The 22500-nt window shown below is 39.3% G+C and overlaps 1 protein-coding gene across 6 annotated transcripts in view; it reads left to right on the plus strand.

Moving 5' to 3' along the window:
- Window positions 1-22500, plus strand: part of LOC135112022 (uncharacterized) — a 243415-nt gene that overhangs the window by 162417 nt on the left and 58498 nt on the right. For all 6 annotated transcript variants that reach the window (XM_064025865.1, XM_064025860.1, XM_064025859.1 and 3 more), the window contains one exon: window positions 8752-8882. The gene's annotated coding sequence lies outside the window, so the exon portion shown is untranslated. The remainder of the gene's footprint in view (window positions 1-8751; window positions 8883-22500) is intronic.

The following is a 22500-nucleotide window of genomic DNA, read 5'->3' on the forward strand; positions in this document are numbered from 1 at the left end:
ATATTTATTTTCCTTAAGCTAATGAAGTGATCAGGTGAACAGAAGAGAATCAGAAGGGTTGTCAGAATAAAGGTTTATCACAATAGAGTACAACAAAATATAATGGTGAGTCAGTAAACAGAGGCTATCTTTCAATTTTCGAGGTGAATCAGGTTAGTCAGAAAAGAGATCAGTCAGAAGAGCTTACATCAAATTATAGTGTTAGCGAGTGAGTGACTAGAGATAATTTTTAACTCAATAATTGGGAAAGATTCTCACTCGAAGTTTGCTAAAATCTTCTTCTGATGGTCCGCAGAATATAATGGAGCATATGCCGCGGTGCTGAAGGGTTAATATGAGCTCTATATTATATGAAAATCAGCCATTCTTGCCATTTTAGTTAGATCAGGATAAGATGGGTTAGGTTAGGATAGGACAGGGTTACATAGGATAGATAGGTTACAAGAGAAGGTAAATAAGGAAAGGATATTGTAAGGAAACGAGGGTGTGGAAGGATGAATGATAGGTTACATTAGGTTAGGTTACATTACGTTAGGTTAAATTAGAATAGGATGGATTAAGTTAGGTTACATTAGATTAGGTTAGGTTTGGTTACGTTAGTTTAGGTTAGGTTAGGTTAAATTAGAATAGGCTGGATTAGGTTAGGTTAGGTTACATTAGATTAGGTTAAGTTTGGTTACGTTAGATTAGGTTAGGTTACTCGTAGGTCAGGTTAGGTTAGGTTATAAATCTAGTTTCTCTTCTTATATCTAAACCAATGACTGGCAACAGAGAGATATATGCATTAACATTTGCTACTTGCACCGCGCCTGGCCTTCCCGCTACCGGACTGGAGGCATCACAGGAAGCAAACTTTTACGAGGGAACCGCTTCGTTAAAATTGTTAATTGTACAGTTAATCTTATTGGTGGTAACATCCAGGAACTGACCAGAGAATCACTTTGAAGTCAGGTGAAGTCAGGTAACAGTGCCAAGACTAACCTATCAACTTGTGTATACCTGACCTTCCCCTCCTCCTCCTCCTCCTCCTCCTCCTCCTCCTCCTCCTCCTCCTCCTCCTCCTCCTCCTCCTCCTCCTCCTCCTCCTCCTCCCCCTCCAAGACAAAAGGCCTAAAAACCGGCTTCCGTTACCTGCTTATTTCTACTAAAGTTTGATTGGCTGAATATAATACACGTCTTTTGGTGCCGAGGATTAGAGGCCCGCTGAACTCAGGTGTGTGTGTGTGTGTGTGTGTGTGTGTGTGTGACAGAGTTAGGGCTAAGACAACAAGCTTCCCCTTACTCCCATCTCTCTCTCTCTCTCTCTCTCTCTCTCTCTCTCTCTCTCTCTCTCTCTCTCTCTCTCTCTCTCTCTCTCTCTCTCTCTCTCTCTCTCTCTCTCTCTCTCTCTCTCTCTCTCTCTAGTAGTAGTAGTAGTAGTAGTAGTAGTATTGCGATGACGTGTGTAGGAATGCACGACCTTCACACTGATGACATACTTGTACCTCCTCCTCCTCCTCCTCCTCTTCCTCGTCCTCCTCCTCCTCCTCTACATTAACATATAAATGAGCACATCTTGAGGGAGGCGATCACTGTACAGCCGATGACTATTTATTACTGTGTTTGGGTCTTTACTCTGCCCCTCCTCCCAAGCGGCGGCAATTGATGGCGCCCTAACCACCACGTCTCGGTACAAGGCCTTACTTACACCTGCTTCTTACCTTGATGCTCCAATTTGTCTGTTATCTTAATGGTGGAGCTTTTTGATCTTTGTTTTAAACAGTTTAGATTGTTAAATGATTTTTTTTGTTTGTTTTTGTTTGTGTGTTTGGTGTGTGTGTGTGTGTGTGTGTGTGTGTGTGTGTGTGTGTGTGTTTGTGTGTGTGCGCATCTATTTTTAGTATACAGTATCTCTGTCATATTTATTTGGTCCAGTCTCTATATCTGCATTTCTCTAATTCTTCCGTGTGTGTGTGTGTGTGTGTGTGTGTGTGTGTGTGTGTGTGTGTGTGCGTGTGTGCGTGTGTGTGTGTGTGTGTGTGTGTGTACATGCCTCACCAACAATCATGGCGGGGCAAGAAATGTAAGATACAAGTCTCGCAATATTCCCCTCGATTTACTGCGTACAAATAATATGCAGTTCTTCTCCATTTATCATCTGAGAAGTGTTTCCCTTTAAATCATACTTAGCTGTCCTGCCGTGTTGGCGCTGCACGTGGGGCGCCTCTCCTCGCAGGTGTGGCGGTGTATGCTTGTACATTCTTCCTTCTTCAGTAGTGAGATGTTTGGCATCGCTCTCGTTTGCCGGGCGAAGAAGTGGAAGCAAATTAAAAATGAAAATAGGAAATGAAAGGGGGAAAAATTAATTATCATGAGATCTTCACGTTGACTTTTATTTATTTATCATCTTATTTATTTGTTTATTCTATTTGTTTGCTTGCTTATTTATTTACTTACCTTGTTCGTTTGTTAACTTTTTTTTTCTTTGCGCAAGTGAGGAAGATCGAAACAAAAATGAAAAAAAAGGAAGGGAAAAATTAACTATTTCATACTTTCATGAATAGAAAAGGAGGAAACAATAGATGCAAATAAAATTAAATATACATAGTTTTTATATATTTTTTTTCCTTACTTCCTTGCGAGATATTTATTAGCTTCTAAAGTTCTTAAACGCTACGAATACATAAATAAAAGAAAAACAACATCATTTATCTCGGCCTCTTCTTCTCACCAAAGGGAGTCTCCATAAATCTTCATTCCCTTCATGACTCGAATTCTTCACGCAGGAAAGTGCCATAATTAAAGTTTTTTTTTATTATTATTATTATTATTCTCTCTCTCTCTCCCTCTCTCTTTCCTTTTCCCCTCCCACACTCACTCAGATTTTCACTCTTCCTTTCTCTTTCACTTTTCTTCGTTTCCTTCCACTTTTCCTTCTTTCCCTCACCCACTCTCAGATTTTCATTCATCCTCTCTCTTTCACTTTCCTTCATTTCCTTCCTCCTTTCCCCCACCCACACTCAGATTTTCACTCTTTCTCTCTTTTTCACTTTCCTTCCTCTACTCCCTTTTTCCCTCCCTCACAAAATCACTCATTCACTCATTTACTCACACGCTCTCTCCCTCCTTCCTTCTCTTTCTTCCTCCCTCCCTCCCTCCGTCACTCTTTCAGACCTTCATCCATTCTCTTCCATTTCTCCCTTCCTTCGCCCACTCACTCCCACCTTTCATTACTCAGCCATTTACTCACTCTCTCCCTCCTTCCTTCCTTCCTTCCTTCCCTACCATTTTCCCTCCCTCTCTCCCTCACACACCACCTACCCACTCACCCACTAAAAATTATAAGTGTCTGTGCTACATTTCAACCTATCCTTCAGCTTGCACAGGTGATAATATATAATAATGAAAAAAACTGGGTAGTATTCAAGACTCCATCCTGCTAGATAAGGAGATTAGATCCCACTGAACTTGCGATACCTGACAATTCGGTCCATTAAGGCAGGACGTTGATGTGTCTCGCCTGCAGCCTGCCAGGTCGCCGCCCTTCCCCCGCCCCGCCTGTCACTTCATCCCAAGATTTATGAGGTTCTTGTATCATATCCGTCCACGTTAATTTGTCCCTTTTTTATCGCGCTGCTTAATTAGTCAGAGTTTATGTATGTTTTGACGGAGTTGGCTCGTCTGAATGTCTGAATGTGTGAATGTGTGCTTGTTTGTTGAAGGCTTTTATTCAAATTGAAGCCACTCTAACAGAATGAAATCTTTTCTCGTATTTTTTTTCTATTTCCTTTGCGTGTGGAGACGGGGTGCGTGTGCGTGCGTGCGTGCGTGCGTGCGTGCGTGCCTACGTGTGCGTGACGAGGTCGTGCGGATATAACGAAAATAAAAAATCGTGACAATGAGTGTGTGACTAAGTTTATAATGTGTGACAAGGATCTGTAACTCTGACGATAAGAATCGATCGTTAGGTGTGACGAGAATCAAGAGGCGTGAGTATAAAGCCCTCTTGCTGAACGTAACTAGGGTGTGCAGATGTGACAAGGACCTTTTGGTGAGTGTGACGATCAATAAGTATGAGCACAAGCCCTTTGGTGAGTGTGACGCGGATGTACAGATGTTACAAGGGTCTTAAAAAATGTGGACAGTCCTTGATGGTGGGGAGACAAGGGCGTGATGCTGCTGCTAGCGAGAGTCTGGTAGTGAAGGTAGTGAAAGTGATTGATGGGAGTCAGAAGGACAAGCCGCACATCTGGTTTTGATAAAGGCAATGAGCATAAGCAGAAGCAACAGCAAGAGCAGGATTAGGATGGAAGGAGAAGGTTCTGATGTATATTTGAGAATTTGAATCAGCGCATGACCTAGCAACAAACGAAAGTATAAGAAACAGAGTAAAACAAAGAAGCATAAGGGAAAAACAGAACCAAAATTAAACCTGTCCAGGAACAAAAAGAAAGGAAAAGAATATAGAACAGTAAAGGAGAGAAGTAGACGAATACAAAACCAGAGAAGGAACGAACGCAAAGGAAAAAAGGAAGATAAAGCAGAGAACAATAGCGAAAGAACTGAAGGAGGAGGAGGAGAAGGAGGAGGAGGAGAAAGAGGAGGAGGAGGAGGAGAAGGGAATTAGATATCAACACATCCAAATACTTATGAAGATGGAATGTCATTAATTCAAACATCCAGGCGCGGGAATAAATTTAGAACAAAGACAATGAACTTACTCGCCACTTCCCTTGTAAACAGTGGCTAGGCAAGGACAGGCGAGGTGCAGCAGAGGACAACCACTAGACTAGAGAACGTGTCCTGCCGTGCCCTCCCGTAACCTCCCCTCGTGTCATTGCCATCAACAGGTGCGCTGACAGACAGGTGGACATGTAATTAAAATGGAAATGCAGATCGTAATGAAAGCCTTGATGTAAACTAGCATTTCGTTGAATCCACGGATGAAATGTAATGAAATAGGCAGCGTGTTGGATTTGTGCTTTGTGTGTGGGTAAGAGAGAGAGAGAGAGAGAGAGAGAGATTTACCATTTATCAGTGAAGTTATTGCGTTCTTTGTAGCGATATATTCATTCATATTAAATCATTATTCTTTCCTTTTATTTTATTTAGTTTTGTTCGTCAATTTATTTTATCTTAATGGTTTATTGATGTATTTATTGTCATCGTGTGTGTGTGTGTGTGTGTGTGTGTGTGTGTGTGTGTGTGTGTGTGTGTGTGTGTACTTTTTCTGTCCAATATCTGTCTCATATTTCACATTTCGTAATCGGAAGACACTCAGCCTCACAAACAGAAATGTCTTTGCAATATCAATTTGAAAATCACAGAAAAAAAAAATTTAAGAACATGATTTAATGAAAAGAAGAATTTTAACGAGATTTCCTAAGAAGTAAAAGAAAATATTGTCTGAGTGAATGTTGCTGTCAAAGAGAGTAATTTCTCCCTCATTTGCAGTGGCATATCGTTTCTCTTTACTAAGCTTATCTTTTCTTCCTCGCACTTTCTTTCGAATTTTCTCTTTTCCATTCATTTTTTTTTTCTTCTCGTCTCAAACCAGAATCCATAAAGTTCGTTTCTTCATCATTTCCAGCGACAGATCATCTCTCCTGACCAAGCTTATTATTTTCTGCCTCATTTCCTTCCTGCGTCCCTCTCTTGCCCCTCCACCACCTCTCCCTTCTTGTCTCAAACCTGAACCTTCATTAATTTTTCTTTCAGTCTTCCAGTTTTCATTTCTTCCTTTCAATTACTTTTTCTCTCTTTGTCTCGGTTTCAGATCTATTATGCTTTCTTCTTCTGCTCCTTTCAGTATTGTTCTTATCTCTATTCACTTTTTCTCTTCATGTCTTAGTCGTGAATCTATATTATCTTTTCTTACTTATTTCCAATCTTCTCTTAAATTTTTCGTTAGTTTTCTTTTTTAATAATCTTTATATTTTTTTTTCTGTCTTCCTTCCAGTATTTTGACCTTCAGTGACTTTTCCGTCCTTGAAACTTCATTGTTATATATATATATATATATATATATATATATATATATATATATATATATATATATATATATATATATATATATATATATATATATATATATATATATATATACTTTTTTTTATTTCACTCACATACTTCCAATCTTCTCAACCTTCCAACACCTACCGATTCTTCATTATCTAATTATTTTTATTTCACGTTGCGCTCTGACTTTCCCTTACCTTCCAATTAATTTTCCTTCTACATAGCAACCCATAAATCTTCATCATTTAATCTTTTTTTTCACTGACTTCTTTCCAGTCACATTTTCCTTCTAACAATCATGAATTTTTATTTTTATCCTCCCTCTCCTTTCTAATCTCTTCAGTTCTCCAGTTTCTCTTTTCCAATCCTCAGTTCAGTTCTTCATGTCTCATTTCTTGAATCTTTATTTTTTTCCTCTCCGTCTTCTTCTTCCAATCTGTTCATTTTTTTTCTCTTCCTTCTTTCTAATAACCTTTTCCTTGCATCGATCCAAAATTTTACTTTTTTTGTTCTCCCACTCCTTAATTTTGCACTCAGTTTTCCATGTCTCATCCTTTGAATTTCTCTCTCTCTCTCTCTCTCTCTCTCTCTCTCTCTCTCTCTCTCTCTCTCTCTCTCTCTCTCTCTCTCTCTCTCTCTCACACATCCCTTGTTTTTTTTTTTTTTTTTTTCTCTCTCCTTCCCCCTTGCAATCAGATTTCTTCCTCGTCTCACTCGCTGAATCTCTATCACTGCTTCGCTCATCTTAACCCCCAGCGCACGGAGGGAAACGGAGGAAGGCCCCGCTAGTATGATAAGGAGACACTTGTTAACATAAGGTACCGTAATAACCAGTACAGTAATATACTCCACGTGCGAACAGCAATGTGATAAATAACGTTGACCAGACCACGCAAAGGCTCTGATGAATCGTTTCGCCCGTTAGACAGGAGCTTCATAAGGTTCGCTCGTTGTATCTCGAAAAATAAGCGTTGTTTTGTACATTTTTGGGTTGTGAAAGCTGGTGGTGCGGGTAGTTCTTGTAGTAGTAGTAGTAGTAGTAGTAGTAGTAGTAGTAATAGTAGTAGTAATGGTAATAAAAGTAATAATTCAAAAGATACGTGTGCTATCATAAATAAGGTCGTGAAAAACGTGGTAGTAGAAATAGAAGTAGTAGTAGTAGTAGTAGCAGTAGTAGTAGTAGTAGTAACCGCAACAGTAACAGCAAACAGAAAAAAAAAAAAAACGAAAGACAAAAAAAGGCAGAAGCAGAGGTAGCGGCTAGCGAGAAAATAAGACGAATACAAATAAAACAAAATAAACAAAGAAATCAGAAAAAAAGGAGAATGCAGGCTAAGAAAAACTGGACAAACGTGCGGGACTAAGTTAATAGTGTCCGGTCTTTAGGGGAGGGAAGGCGCAGGGGAGGGAGGGGGTGAGGAAAAAGAGGGGGTGAGAGGGGAGGGTGATGGTGAGGATTGTGTGTACTCCCTATCATCACCCCTCATCACCGCCACTCTTTGCGCTTCTTGTGATGAGGAGAAGCAGATGTTTGATTATTCCTCCTCCTCCTCCTCCTCCTCCTCCTCCTCCTCCTCCTCCTCCTCCTCCTCCTCCTCCTGCTACTACTACAACTATACTACTTCTTTTCTTTTTTCTTTCTTTCTCATCATCATCATCTTTTCCTGTTGTTGTTGTTGTTGTTGTTGTTGCTGATGTTTACTTCTTCTTGTTCTCCTTCTCCCTTATTCTCCTTCTCCTTCTCCCTTATTCTCCTTCTCCTTCTCCTTCTCCTTCTCCTCCTCCTCCTTCTCCTCCTCCTCCTCCTCCTCCTCCTTCTCCTCCTCCTCCTCCTCGTCACACGTCCGCCATCTTTCAACATATCTAAGAGTTCACCCTTCGGTTCGCCTCATTCCTGCCTCCCCGTCCCTCGTCAGTCGCCTCGCTATCAAATAAATCTTTCATCACCATTACTCTTCACATATCTAGTCGCGATACAGGTGAGCAGTCCTAGTCCTACCTGAGAAAGTTATCCAGGCCTTTCTTGCTCTCCGTCACTCGTTATGCTAATTGAAAAAAAAAAAAAAAAAAACGCCTGGACTGAATTTTGAATGTTCTTATACATTTCAGAAATTAACTTTTTTATTTATTTTATTTTTAAGTACAAGAAAAGATAGTTTGAATGTTATTTTGTGTTTGCATATAGTTTACTTTTTTTTTAAGTAATCATCAGTACTTTAATATTTAAGAGTATATGATATGAACGTAATTCTCTTTTTTCTATTATAGTTCAGAAATTATCACTCATTCCTAAGTTAAAATTATAAAAAAAAGTAACATATGTAAGTTACGATCAATAGTTTTGCAAATAGTTAATGGAAACTGTACTTCAAACATTTTATCTTAGAAATTATAATCATTGGAATCCTATACTTTTTTTTTTCATTATGCTGAGTTTCTAATAGTCAATATCAAGTAATGGAATCCAACATAGACTAGCCATTGCACTTCAAACATCATATGAAATTACCGACAGATAACAATAACACTTTCTAATAACTAACAATAACCGCTGGAATCCTGCTTCAGATAAACACTGCCCTTTGATAACAAGTGGAATTGCTAATGCAGAGAGAGAGAGAGAGAGAGAGAGAGAGAGAGAGAGAGAGAGAGAGAGAGAGAGAGATCCAGTCTGGGGAAATTAGATACACACACACTAAACTGAATCAGGGGTTGCTTGTGCCAGGTAAGGAGAGATACTCATCATATTTGCAGGTACAAGAGTTTGCTGTTCGCTCCTTGGCTCCCTCCTGTGGCTCCTTCCTCTGGCTCCTTCCTGTGGCTCCCTCCCGTGGCTTCCTCCCGTGCTTCACTCCTCCGTGGCTCCTCTCCTTCATGCACGTTGGGTGAGTCTTCCCTACTGAGCCCAAGTGGTCATGAATATAAGCATGATATTGTAGTGGTGTGTCCAGTAGTGGTAGTAGTAGTAGTAGTAGTAGTAGTATCAGTGGTGGTGGTGGTGGTGGAAGGGTAGAAAAATAGTCAACAAGTATTGGGCACTTAAGTTTTTGATCTATTTAAGTTATCGAATCCTTGTTAATTTAATGAGTAAGACAAGTTATCCAGTGATTGCTTGACTGATAGACTTTACATTAACGACGAAAAAGAAAAAATCCAAAAACCACATATGGAGTTTATCAGGTAACTGGAAAATGGAGATACCAACTCGTAAAGAAAAATAACGAGATAATAAAAACTAAGAAAAAATAGATAGACCAGTATTCTATAAAAAAAAAAAAAAAATGATAATAATAATAATAATAAATAAAAACTGTGACAAAGGAGCATAAATCAACACTCCCCTCATCAACACGCGCCAGGCTTCAGCTGCTACCCATAATCCCAGCATCAGTATCAATCCCTATATATTTTTCCCCATACTGAGGCCAGCCACTGCCACTCGTTAATCCTCACCATTATCACAAAAAAAATATGACTCGCGGAAAAGAGATGCAGGTGTGATGACTAAATATTTTCCCTTCCTTTATGTCACCAGAAATAGAGGATAAAAGAAAGAGAAGTAGGTAAAGAATAAGAAGGATGAGAGTGAAAGAAAGGGGAAAAGGGAGTGGAGGTGAAGAATGGGAGTAAACAGGGAAAATAAACACGGAGGAATGCGGAAAGACAAGAAGAAAACCACATCAGGAAACAAGAAAATTAAAGAAAAGGTAGACAGATGGTGCTGCAAAAAGGGAAGAAAAATAAAATGAGAGTCAACACGAAGAAAAAAAAAGGAAGCAGGAAAGAAAGAAAACCACATCAGAAAACACAAAAATGGGAGGAAAATGAGAGAGATGAGGCTGAAAGGAGAAGCAGAAAGAAATATAGAATGAGATAAGACTAAACACGGAGGAAACAAGGAAGCGGGAAAGGTAAATGACTCAAAGCAGACAACAACGCAACAAGAAACACCAGATGCTCTTGATAGTGGTTGCTTTCCTCCTCCTCCTCCTCCTCCTCCTCCTCCTCCTCCTCCTCCTCCTCCTCCTCCTCCTCCTCTACTTTCTTACTGTGACCCTGTGAACCAGAAACTATTATGACCTGTCTGGAAAAGCGGCACCTCATCTCGCTCCTCCGCTCTGCCACCGAAGAGAAATCTGCCCTAAGCCACTTCAGCCTCCCCCTTGCCTCGCCCACATTTGTATCTCATTTTGTCGCGTCTGGTATTCATTCCTGTTTTCTCTTACTGCCTTTGTTCCTCTACACTGTGTCATATTTTTGGATTCTCTCTGTCTCTTTCTTTCTTTCTCTTTGTGTGTGTGTGCGTGTGTGTGTTTGTCTTGGTTGTTGTTTTTGTTAGTTTTGTTTTATTTTTGTCTCGTTTCCCTTTCTGCATTCTTTGTCTTGTTTTGTCTGATGTTCATTCCTTTCCCCTCTTACTGCTTTTTTTATCTTCATATTTTGTCGTATGTCGCACTCTTCCTCTTCTTCCCCTCCCTGTCTATCATCCTGTTTGTTTTCCCTTTCCGCTATTTTCTCTTTCTTCTTTTATTGTCTTTCTTCTATTTGCTATCTCTCTCTGGGTATTTATTTTTATCCCATTGTCTTTCTTCTTTTACTCTTTGATTTCCCTTTCTTCTTTTCCTTTCTTTCATAAGCAGGTATCGGAGGTTTCCCCACTAACCCACTACCCTCCTACAGTGAACACCTGGCTCATTCTTCTCCCTTAGCTGTTTCTCCAGAGTGAGGGGTTGGCGCCATGTACGAGTGTCCTCCAGTTGTTTCTGTTACTTTCATCTTCCTCTGTGTCTCCCATCCTTTGTAGATCAGCTGCAATTCGATCCCTCTATCTCACTCTTTATCTGCTCCTTGATCTTCTTCCCTCAACCGGTTTCCTCTATGTCATTTTAATTGGTTTCTGTTTTTTTTTTTCTCCTTACTACATAACTATCCATCTCATCTTTATCTTCTTATGACTTCCGTAATGCCTTTAATGTCTTCTAATATACCTCTGTAATTAAACCAGCGATAATAGGTAAAAGATATTGTAAGTTCATTTTTCCCCAGTAGTTTAATCATTTCTCTGCTAAGCAACTTTTTTTTTAATCACATCCAACTGCTTAGACATACTTAAGATTATTTTTTGCATTAATTTCTCAGAAGCAGCCTCTGTAGCGTAGGAAAGATATAATTAGCCTTCTATTCTCTTAATCTGTGTGTCTTCAATATCAACAGAGAACAGGATTGACACTAAAAAGGATAAATATTTAGTGTTCATTCATGCGTCAGCTGTTTTCGTCATTTGAATTGAGACAGATTTGGGTTTCAATACAGGTTATGCAAATTAACTTTTACTCCTGCCAACAGACTGCCCGATGTGGTTCTTTCCTAATTTCTGATATCAGGAGCTTAACCATGTGACAGCTAATTACTGTGATCTGCCACATGTAGGCTTGATGGCTTCTTGCAGCTTCCCTTGTGTTCTTGAGCTCTTGCTACTAATTATCTGAGTTTTACGTTATTTTCCTGAGCAGGTAATATAACAACAGACACTAGAATGTTTAAACGCCATCTCTAACTATTATGGTCAGTGGTGGCGCAAAATTATGCTCCTAACTTGGTCATATTTATACAAGCTTGAGGAGAAAGCCGTGACAGTGAGGGAGTTCATAAATGTCTTGCAAATATTGTATTGTTTGGTGTTCGTGTTTCATTAAGCTAGAAATATGGATTGTGTTATGAATCTTTATGTTTACAGTTCTTGGTATGGCTTTCTTCTTCTTCTTCTTCTTCTTCTTCTTCTTCTTCTCCTTCTTCTTCTTCTCCTTCTCCTTCTTCTTCTTCTTATTATTTTTTTTTATTATTATTATTATCTTCTTTTTTGTGTGTGTGTGTATAATGCAACTTTTGTCATGTCATTTCCTTCTTTCTTCCTTCATCTCGTGTGGAGTGGATATTCTGTTTTAACGAATAACACTGTGGGTTTGCTTCTGGCGCATCACCTGTCTGTCATCTGTACCTGCCTTGCTTGTGTTCTGATTTGTTATATGTACGGATTTACCTGCTACTTGAATTATTTATACGGCGAATGATGATTTTGTTTATAATACTGGGCTTTTCCTTTACCTGCGTTTTTTTTTTTTTTTTTTATAGTTAGAAGCAGTTTTTTGTCTTATTTATTTATCTATTTTTTTTTTTGTTATAACTCGTGCATCTTGTCTTTATTTTTTCCACTAATTCCCTCGTACTTACAGAGGCTCAAAGTGTCTCGACCGTGTTTTGTTAAGTGTCTTCATTAGTGATATGCTTACATTATTTTCCGTGTGATTTGAATTAATTACCTTTCTTATGAATTGTTACTCGTGCCTGTTGTCTTTATGTATTTTTTTCTTTATTTCCTCGTACTTTCAGTTAGCTAAGGGTCTCGTCCGTGTCTTGTCTGTGTTTGGTGCGTGTATTTTCTCCCGTGCCTTGAATTTTTTATCCTTTTTTTATGAATTACTGCTCGTGTTGTCTATTTTCCCCCTAATTTCATCTTAGTTACAGAGGCGCAAAATGTCTCGTCGTGTTTGCCATTTCTCATTTGTTTCCCTCACATTCACTCTCCCGCACATTGCTCGCACGTTCCTTGCTTCACTGAGGGACACTGACACTGGATGAAGGACGCAAAGGAACACCCACAGGAAAACACACGAGGATTCCAGCTCAGCCTTTCTCGTCATGTCAGTGGGATTTGCGCTGTGTCCTCTGAAGACCTCGTCCCTGCCCATCCCCCACTTGCACAAGACCAGAGAGCAGCAGACAATAGCAGGACAAGGAACATATGAGACAAAAAAGAAAGTTTATTGCCTCCTAAATCATGCAACTGATGGGAATCTTTGTTATAAGCTAATGTCGTGTAGTGAGGAGAAAGAAAAGAAGGTTGAAAGCAAGAGGAGTCAGCATCAAAGGAAAGGACTGATAATAGAGACAACGGGATAATATGGGACAAATTAAGGTCCCAGAAAAGAGCGCTGGTTCTTCTGCTGTATAACCTCTTAATCTTATTAGTGGTGCAGGAAACTGACACACACGACAACTTACAGAAGATGCATCCATCACTTGGCTGGCTGAGAGTACGAGAAGAGCCAGCTAGGGCTTAAAGAAGAGCGCTACTTCTCCTGCCGCATAAAACCTCAAGGACCTCGGAGTGGGTTAGGAAACAGACACCCAACGAGCCATATAGATGATGCATCCACCTGTTTAGTTTACATTACAAAGAGATATGGTTCCTCTAACACACTGGACCTCAAGACACACACACCTACAGAAGGTTACAAAAGAGCGCTACTTCTACCGTATTAAACTTCCAAACACTGCTAATGGTACTGGAAGGAAATACTCAAAAGTGCATAAGAAAGTTATGGAAGCTGCAAGAAGCCATCAGGCCTACACGTGGCAGTCCTAATATAAAACATATCTACCTATTTCCACCTAGCATCCACATCCGGAAACTTGTCTAATTTTTTAAAGCACCCTGTTGACTCGGCAGTAACAACCTGACTACTGAGTTCATTCCACTCTATCACTCATTATAAGAGACGCACCCACTCGCCCGATGAAGTCTACCAAAAGAGCGCTACCTCTCCCGCAGAGAACTCAGGGCACTGCTGCTGGAGGAAGAGAGGGCACGTGACGAGAGAGACCCCCCGGCCCAAAGCCTGTATTCAGAAACGCTTTGCTCTCTCACCACGACTATTATTCAACGTTAGAGAGATTATCAACCGTGTCTCCAAGAGTGTTTCACCTGTTAACAATACCGAAACCTTAATTTATCACTAGAACGTAAAAAAATAAAATAAATAAAATAAAATAAAAAACCGTGTCACTTCAACTACACCCTATTGAAATTAGTGCTGCCGCCGCCAGAAGTGCCTCAGAATAAAGAGTACAAGAAAGAGTTACTTCCCTCATAAAACCCCAAGGCACTGCTGCAGGAAGTGAAGGCACCTGGCCACCTGACCGCCTAACAGCCACACGCCCCGCCTCGCACCTACTGAGCCTGCCTGAGGTGGATGCACTCGACCTAGAATTCCATTGTTTGGGTGTGCCGCTATTTCGTTGAGTTGCCAGGACCTGTTTGCGTCTTCCTGATCCTCCGCGTCCTCGTAGGGTCGCGGGAGGGCCTCGGGGTGCGCGCAGGGGGTGGTGAAGGACGCGCCGGGGGGGGGGGGGGGGTGGCGGAGTTTGCAGGCGCTTTCACCGCGATCTTAAATGATAGATGCCATGATTTGTGATCCGCGCGGCTCCTGTGTGGTCTATATTGATAACGACGAGGAGAGGATTAGGAGAAGTAATAGGAGGAGAAGGAGGTAGATGAATAAAGCTGAAGAGGTGGTGGAGTTGCTGGAACGGGAAGAAAGACGAGAGGATTAAAAAGAGTAATAGGGGGAGCTGGAGGAGAAGGAGGAAGCCGAAGAATAGGTATAATAAATGATGATGTAGGAAGAACAGAAGAAGAAGAAGGAGAAGGATTAGAAAGAATAATAAAAGGAGGAGAAGAGAGATAAATACTTTGAAGAGACAGAGAAGCAGAAACAAGGAGAAAAGAAAGAGGATCAGAAAGAGGAATAAGTGAAGGACCGATTGAAGAGATAGCGGAGGAAAAGGATTAAGGAGAGAAGGAGCATAAGAAAGAAAATAAGTGAAAGAGGAGGAGAAGGACGAATAGTTTGAATGAAGGAGGATAAACTTGGAAAAAAGAAAGAGGAAGAGAGAATTGAAGAGATGTAAGTGGAAGAAAAAAAGAAAGAGGAAGAGGTAAAAGAGATAATTGAAGAGGTGTAAGTGGTAGAGATAAACAGGAACAAAAAGAGGAGAAAAAGGATTAGGAAGAAGAATAGGAAGATCAGGCTGAAGTAGAGACAAAGAAAGAGGAATAAGCGTAGAAGAAGAAGCAAAGTGAATAGATAATTACAAAGAAAGAGAGAAAGAAAGAAAGAAAGTAGCTACACAAAAATGATTTAAAGTGACATGACGAAGAAGTGAGGGTAAGAAACTACTATGATAATAATAATCCTTGTCTTAGTACTTACTGCAGGGTTGGGAACTCTCTCTCTCTCTCTCTCTCTCTCTCTCTCTCTCTCTCTCTCTCTCTCTCTCTCTCTCTCTCTCTCTCTCTCTCTCTCTCTCTCTCTCTCTCTCTCTCTCTCTCTCTCTCTCTCTCTCTCTCTCTCTCTCTCTCTCTCTCTCTCTCTCTCACACACACACACACACACACACACACACACACACACACACACACACACACACACACACACACACACACACACGTATGTACGCACTTGGGTTAGGTCCAACTTTGGTGTTTAACTTCCCTGGTACAAGAGAATAATAATAATGATAATAATAATAATAATAATAATAATAATGATGATGATGATAATCGCACTGTCCCTTACCTCAAAGAAAGAATAAACAACAGCAGACCCTTTGGCCCTTGCGAGACTAGTTACGATAAGCTACGTACACTAATTCAGAATAAGAGGTGTAGGTAGGAGGCTAAAAAAGTAAGATGCATAGGATAGGCAACGAGGAAGCAGAACAGGAGTAAGAGCAGGAGGCAAAAGAAGTAGTAGAATGAAAAAAGAGGACGACGACGAGGAGGAGGAGGAGGAGGAGGAGAAGGACAAAAGCATGTGGTTTAGTCCTTATCTGAACCACAGTTCCTCTCCCTCTTCCCCTACTCTCCTTCTTCTGCCTCCTCTCTCCTCTCTTCATCTTCTTTCTCTTCCTCGTTTCCTACCTCGTCTCTCTCTCTCTCTCTCTCTCTCTCTCTCTCTCTCTCTCTCTCTCTCTCTCTCTCTCTCTCTCTCTCTCTCTCTCTCTCTCTCTCTCTCTCTCTCTCTCTCTCTCTCTCTCCTCTCCTCATCCTCCTCCTCTCCCTACTCTCTCTCTTCCGTGTTTTCCCCAGCCTCAACATAACCCTTTTCCCAAGTCCTCCTCCTCCTCCTCCTCCTCCTCCTTTCATCCCCTCATTCCTCTCCCTTAGTCCTCTTCATCCTCTCATTCCTTCACCCAGCGCCGCCCTTCCGAGGCAGTGCCAAGGTTCCTGTCGGCCTGTGTGTGTGTGTGTGTGTGTGTGTGTGTGTGTGTGTGTGTGTGTGTGTGTGTGTGTGTGTGTGTGTGTGTGTGTGTGTGTGTGTGTGCATGCCTCGAGTTTCTGTTTGATTTTTCTCTTAAGTGATTTGTGATTTACTTCCTTGTTTATTTCCAGAGTCAAAGTTCGTGTCGCTTTTAACGCTTCAAAAACTTTAACGGGACAAGTAAACAGTGATTTTGTCTCTTGGTGTGCGAGTGTTGGTGGTGGTGGTGGTAGTGGTGGTGGTGGTGGTGGTGGTGGTGGTGGTGGTGGGGGTAAGGGGTAGGATGTGCGTTTATATGTGTGTGTGGGAGTGGGAGACGGAGAGGTCGTGGTGGGCGGGGGGGGGAGTGGATGCTCAGAAGTTGCAAAGCCGACGTGTTACCTGTTTGTTCAATTTAACTTTTCTCAGGCAAAAGTTATCAAGGTATGCAAGGAGATTATTGTGTTTTTTGTTTTTGTTTATTTTTTTATCTTTTTTTTTTATCTATTATCATCATCTCCGCGTTCTGTCGCTTTTTATTTGTTGTCTTCTATTCATCCGTGCGTAATTCCATTTTTATCCATCATATTCTTTTCATTCACTGTTTTATCTTTTTTTTTTTCTTTATGTACGCTTTACCTATCATCTTTTTCTTTCTTTTTTATCGCTCTCGTTTTTCATCTATTATTACTTTTCATCTTTCATCCACCTTTCTTATCATCCAGTTTACGTTTATCCATTATCGCATTTTATCTTATTTTATCCATCTTCTTTTATCCATTGTTGCTTTTAATCTTCCATCCACCTTTCAGAGTTGCGTGTCAGCACATTATTCCATTGATTTTTTTCCCCCTTGTAACTGAATATCATGTTACCGCGGGGTCCTGAATGCTACACCGCTAGATTTCTTTGCATCTTGGCGTGTACAGTGTTGTTGTCTGTAGTAAAGGATGAGTTAGCGGCGAGTGAAGGCGTCATATACTTACCAAAACGTGTAAAACTTTGTCATGAGGAGTAAGATTCGAGTTTGAGGAGTCATGGCGCTGAATTTTCTATCTGCTTCAATATCGTATGCAAATATATCGTTTTTATTTTTTGACGTGGTAAATATATACATGAATATAAATAGATTTTTTTTTCTTTCTCGCTTCTCTTTTTACGTGTGAAGGGAAATGACCAATGCAAAATAGAATAAAATAAAACCAGCCCAGCAAGGAAAAGTCGTAAATAAAAGAGAGAGATAAATGAGTATTGATATAAGAGATACGTTTCTGTTAAGGTGTGCACGGTAAGCAAGCACAGAGTAAACTAAGGCACACAAACACCACTGCGAGAATAAGTCATTTATCTCTCCCAGGTAGTGAACAGTTAATGCACCTTCCGTTTATGTAAATGTATTGATGGATATATATTTCTTTCTTTTTTATAGTGAGGCGTGGTTTTATATTCCAGACGTGAGCAAGACAAATAGAACAGGACGAGAATAAGTTATCGACCTCTCACAAGTATTGATCAGCCATTGTAGCTTCTGTTGTTGCCGATGTGTAGATGGATATAAAAGTTACTGATCCATAATGCAGGTTTATTGAAATGGTGTGGTTTTTTATTCCAGGCGTGAGTAAGGTAAATAAAAAGAAGTTCAGGAATAAGTTATTGATCTCCCCCAAGGTACTGATCAACCTTTGTACCCTTTTTTTTTTTTATGGTAATTGCTTCGATTGATATAAAAAGGTATTGATACACGAAGGTTTGTTTGATTTTCTAGTAAGGTTGTGAGCAAGGAAAATAAAATGGTGTAAGAATAAGTAATTCATGACTCCTCTCTCCCCCGCAAATGAAGTTACCGTCTTTTTTTATGGTAATTGTTTTATATACGACTTAGTTTGTGGTGGGACTGTGGTGTTTTATATTCATGGTGTAAGAAAAACAAATAAAACACTGCAAGAGTAGGTTATTGATCTTCCACTTATTGATCAGATATTGTATCGTATTTTTATGGTAACTCATTGATGAATATATACTGCAAAGACTAATTCAAGACAAAGATTTTTATTTTTATTTTGGTGGTGAAATGGTGTTGTTTATATTGCAGACATGGACACAATAAAACAGGATAAGAATAAGTTACTAATCTTTCTCAGGTATTAATCACCCAAGATACAGTTTACAGTTATAAATATACAGAGGAATATAAACAGATACTCATACATAAAAGCTTTCCTACTGACAGACTGTATTTTGTATTCCACACGTGCAAGAAAAAAAGCAAACGCACAAACGCACAGTCAGGAGAGTGAAATATCAACCACCTTTAGTTATTGATGCACGAAAGTTGTTTTTTTCTTCTTCTTGTGTGTGATAAGGAGACGTAGTTTGCATGGGAAGTGTGCGCTTAGCAAACACACACAATCAAACACACACACACACACATACACACAAGCACACCCTTGGAAGAATAAGTAATGCACCTCTCTCAGGTATTGATCACACTTCCCTCTTGACCTCGCGAACCCACCTGAGCTCCCATCGCCTGACGGGGGGATAGAAGAGTTACTGAAGTTTAAAGCCTTCGTTGTCTTGGCTTACCTGTTCCTGCCAGACACTCCTGTACCACCGCCACCACCGCCACCACTACCACCACTACTACTACCACTACTATTACCACTACCACTACTACCACCGTTTGTCAGTATTTAGGGTTTTCCTAGTTTTTGTTTATTTGTTTATTTATGTATATATTTACTCGCATTTATTTATCTGTATATTTATTTTTGTTTGATTTGATTTTGTTTTGTTTTGTTAACTGGTTGATTTTCATTTTTTTCTCGTATTTTCATTCATTTATTTTTTCATAGTTTTATTTTGTTGTTTACGCATTTGTTTATTTTTTTCTGATTTATTTTTCTTCATTTATTTATTTATTTATTCATTCAATCAATTTCTTTGTTCACTATTTTGTTTTGCATTTTATCTTGTGTATTTTCTTTATTTTCTTTTTTTTTTTTTCTTTAGTTAGAGCGTTACCTTAAAGCATCTCCGTCTTTTCTTAACGGCGGTTCTTGGAAGGATCTTTCTATACAGACATACTCATAGAAAAGATGACGAACACTTGTCCCGACGTTCAATATTATCATAACCGAAGCTGTCCATAAGAGGTAGAAGGAAATAAATTGTGGTGACCTTTCCTTCTTTTCTTTATAGCCAGGAAGTTTAAGAGGTCGCTGTATATAAAGATAGGAGGGGAAAAAAAAGTCCGCCTGAAGGTTTTACTGTGAGAGGAGCAACGGATGCCTGAAGGTTTTACTGTGAGAGGAGCAACGGAAAAAGATAAGAGGTAACGGGAGAATATTTAATGATAAATGAGGAGTGAGTTAACGGGAGACAGCAAGTAACGAAGATAAATATGACGATAAAACAACGCAAAGATAATTAGCGGTTGAAGATGAAAGTCAACGGGAGAATATGTTTAATAATAGATGAGGGATAAGCAACGGGAAGAGCAAGTCCGAAGATAAATACAATGAGAAACAATAACAACAACAACAACCACAACAATAACAACAACAACAACAACAACAACAACAACAACAATGCAAAGATAATTAACCTCCAAAGTAAATAATCATAATAAAGAAGATGACACGAGGAAGAAATTGCAAAAATAGATTGGCATTGTACACCAAATCTCCCGCTGCAAGTGTGTGTTCATGGGAGGAGACACGCAATTAGCACGCTAGGCAATAAGCAAGTCCCTGGTGGCGGTGACTGGGACAGCGACGCATGTACAGCAGCGGGGGGCCAGGCGGGCAGGTGAGGGGAGATGATGGATGGACTAATTATAAGGTAAAGGTAAACCAGTTGCCGTATAGTCAAGGAGTGTCTGTAGCGATTAACTGTAACGTAAAAAAAAAGTGTCTGTCTTCATGGTGGACTGAATGTTTCCTAGTGAAGTTCTCCATCTTGCTTGTTATCTTTCGTCTGTGATGGTTCCTCAGGTTTGATAGAAGTGTGTACTGCATGAACTGAAACGTGAAAAAAAAAAAATAAATAAATAAATAAATAAAAGGTTGTGTATCTGATGGACAGAAATTTTACGAGTACAGTTTTCCATCTCGCGTTTTTAATCCTTTGGCTGTTATAGTTTCTGAAGCATGATGGAATTGCGTACTGAAGGTTTGGAGTGTGATATTTTAATTGCTATGACTAGAGTGAATGTGATATTTTAATTGCTATGACTAGAGAATAGTCTTTACAACTCTAGCGTTTAATCCTTTAATGCCTATGACTTTTCAAGTTTAGTATCATTATGTTGCAAGTTCATCTGTTCCCTTTAATTAGTTCATTATTATAGTTAATTTTCTCAGGCTTAACAGAATTGTGTGCAAGTGTGAAGTATAATCTTTATATCTCTAGTCTTTAATCTTTTTAATTGCTATGAGTTCTTATGCTTAACGTAATTGTGTGTTGCAAGTTTGGAGTATGTTATTTCACCTCTCGAAAAGCAAAAACTCACAACAAAAAACTGTGCAAGCAAACTTAATAAAAATTGGGGGAAATATTACAAGTATGGCCACCAAACTTGTGTAAAAGTTATAAGCAGATTGGATCAAAATTGTTTGGGGGGATCCTGACCTTTTTTCATTATTATATATACAGAGAGAGTTTTTGCATTTTCCATCCCACGTCTCTTACCATAGATAGTGTTGCTCATCACAGAGAGCCTTGCATGGGTCACTACATTTCCTGGTGTTTGTTCTTCCCTTTTATTTTTTTGTAAAACACTTGTTGATTTATAATAAGGATATTTGTTAAACTACTACTACTAATGTTACTACTACTACTACTACTACTACTACTACTACTACTACTACTACTACTACTACTACTACTACCAGAAAACTGTGCGTGAGAGAACAGGATAGAATGAGAGCAAGTTTTCTCCCCGCTCCTCTCTCCTCCTGCAGGGTGTTGGCAAGGAACAGTTAGCAAAGACCACCATTCATCCTGCAGAAAGCGAGAATATTTACACTTCACGGAGTAAAGACTGACATTAGAGGAAGATACTATAATGTGTAGACTGCTGCTGGAGGCGGTGCATCCTCCTTTTTTGGGGGAGAAGAAGAAAGTGTAGTAATAAGAGCTTAAGGGGAAAATAAAGAATAAGAACGTAAGAAATAATGAATAAGAATAAGAATGTGATTGAGAAATTAAGCGTAAGAACATGAGAATAAAGACAAAGAGACAGAGAGGAAAAAAAACGACAGATGAGGGGAAAAGTAAAAAATAAGAACGTATGAAATAATCAATAAGAATAAGAATAGGAATGAAAAATTGAAAATAAGAACATAAGGAGAGAGAGAGAGAGAGAGAGAGAGAGAGAGAGAGAGAGAGAGAGAGGAGAGAGAGAGAGAGAGAGAGAGAACGTTTAATGGTATACGTATGTTTGTAGATGTTCACAGGACAGTCCTTTTATTTTTTCTTCTTTTCTTCTTTTAAGAGAGATACGATAAAAAAAAAGATGAGAGAGAGAGAGAGAGAGAGAGAGAGAGAGAGAGAGAGAGAGAGAGAGAGAGAGAGAGAGAGAGAGAGAGAAGGAAGAATTTGTACAGAATGGTAGAAGAATTCAGGAAAGGAAAGATGATATTAGCTTTTTTTCAAATCTGTGCTGGACATATTTACTATTTTCTTTCTTTATATATATGTTTTTTTTTTATGTGTAATTTTGTGACACTCTTGTAGGCTTAGGATTTTTGTAGTTTCTTCAGTAAATGCACTCATGTGAGGACTGAAAACTTGCCATCTGCTGTCCTTATATTATATTTATTTAATCAACAACCTTTTGAAATTGATGTCTCTACCTTCCACGCTGTCGTTAAGCTTCTTCCTTACATCCACAACGTTTTCTGTGAACTAATTTTTGTATATCTATATCAATTAGAGTTTGTCTACTTTATAACCATCTGTGCGAGTTTCAACTTTTTTCCCCGACTAAAATAACCTGATTTGTATCTCCTTTGTTGAACTCTTTAACCTATTCAAGTATTCTATAACCAATTTAGATGATTAATAATACCCAGATGCTGTCACAACACTTGAAGTTAAGGAAATATAAACTCATTAATGAAAAAAGAAATCAGTTTATTAACAGAAACCTGTCTCCCGGAAATACTGACCTGACCTGGACTTTGCAGCGTCAAGCACCGTTCTTTTTTACTGATTGATTGATTTTCCTGCTCATGTCACTCTCCAGGACTAGAAAGTATTGGACACCGTTTGTTATTTTTTTTTCCTTCATTTCACTCGTTTGGACCAAAATGTACCACTTATTTTTCTTTTTTTATGTATTTTCTTTTTTTTTTTTATATACAGGAGGAGCACCGGCCAAGGACAACAAAAATTCCAATGAAAAAAAAAAAAAAGC

The sequence above is a fragment of the Scylla paramamosain genome, chromosome 23 (assembly GCF_035594125.1).
Source record: "Scylla paramamosain isolate STU-SP2022 chromosome 23, ASM3559412v1, whole genome shotgun sequence".
NCBI lineage: Eukaryota > Metazoa > Arthropoda > Malacostraca > Decapoda > Portunidae > Scylla > Scylla paramamosain.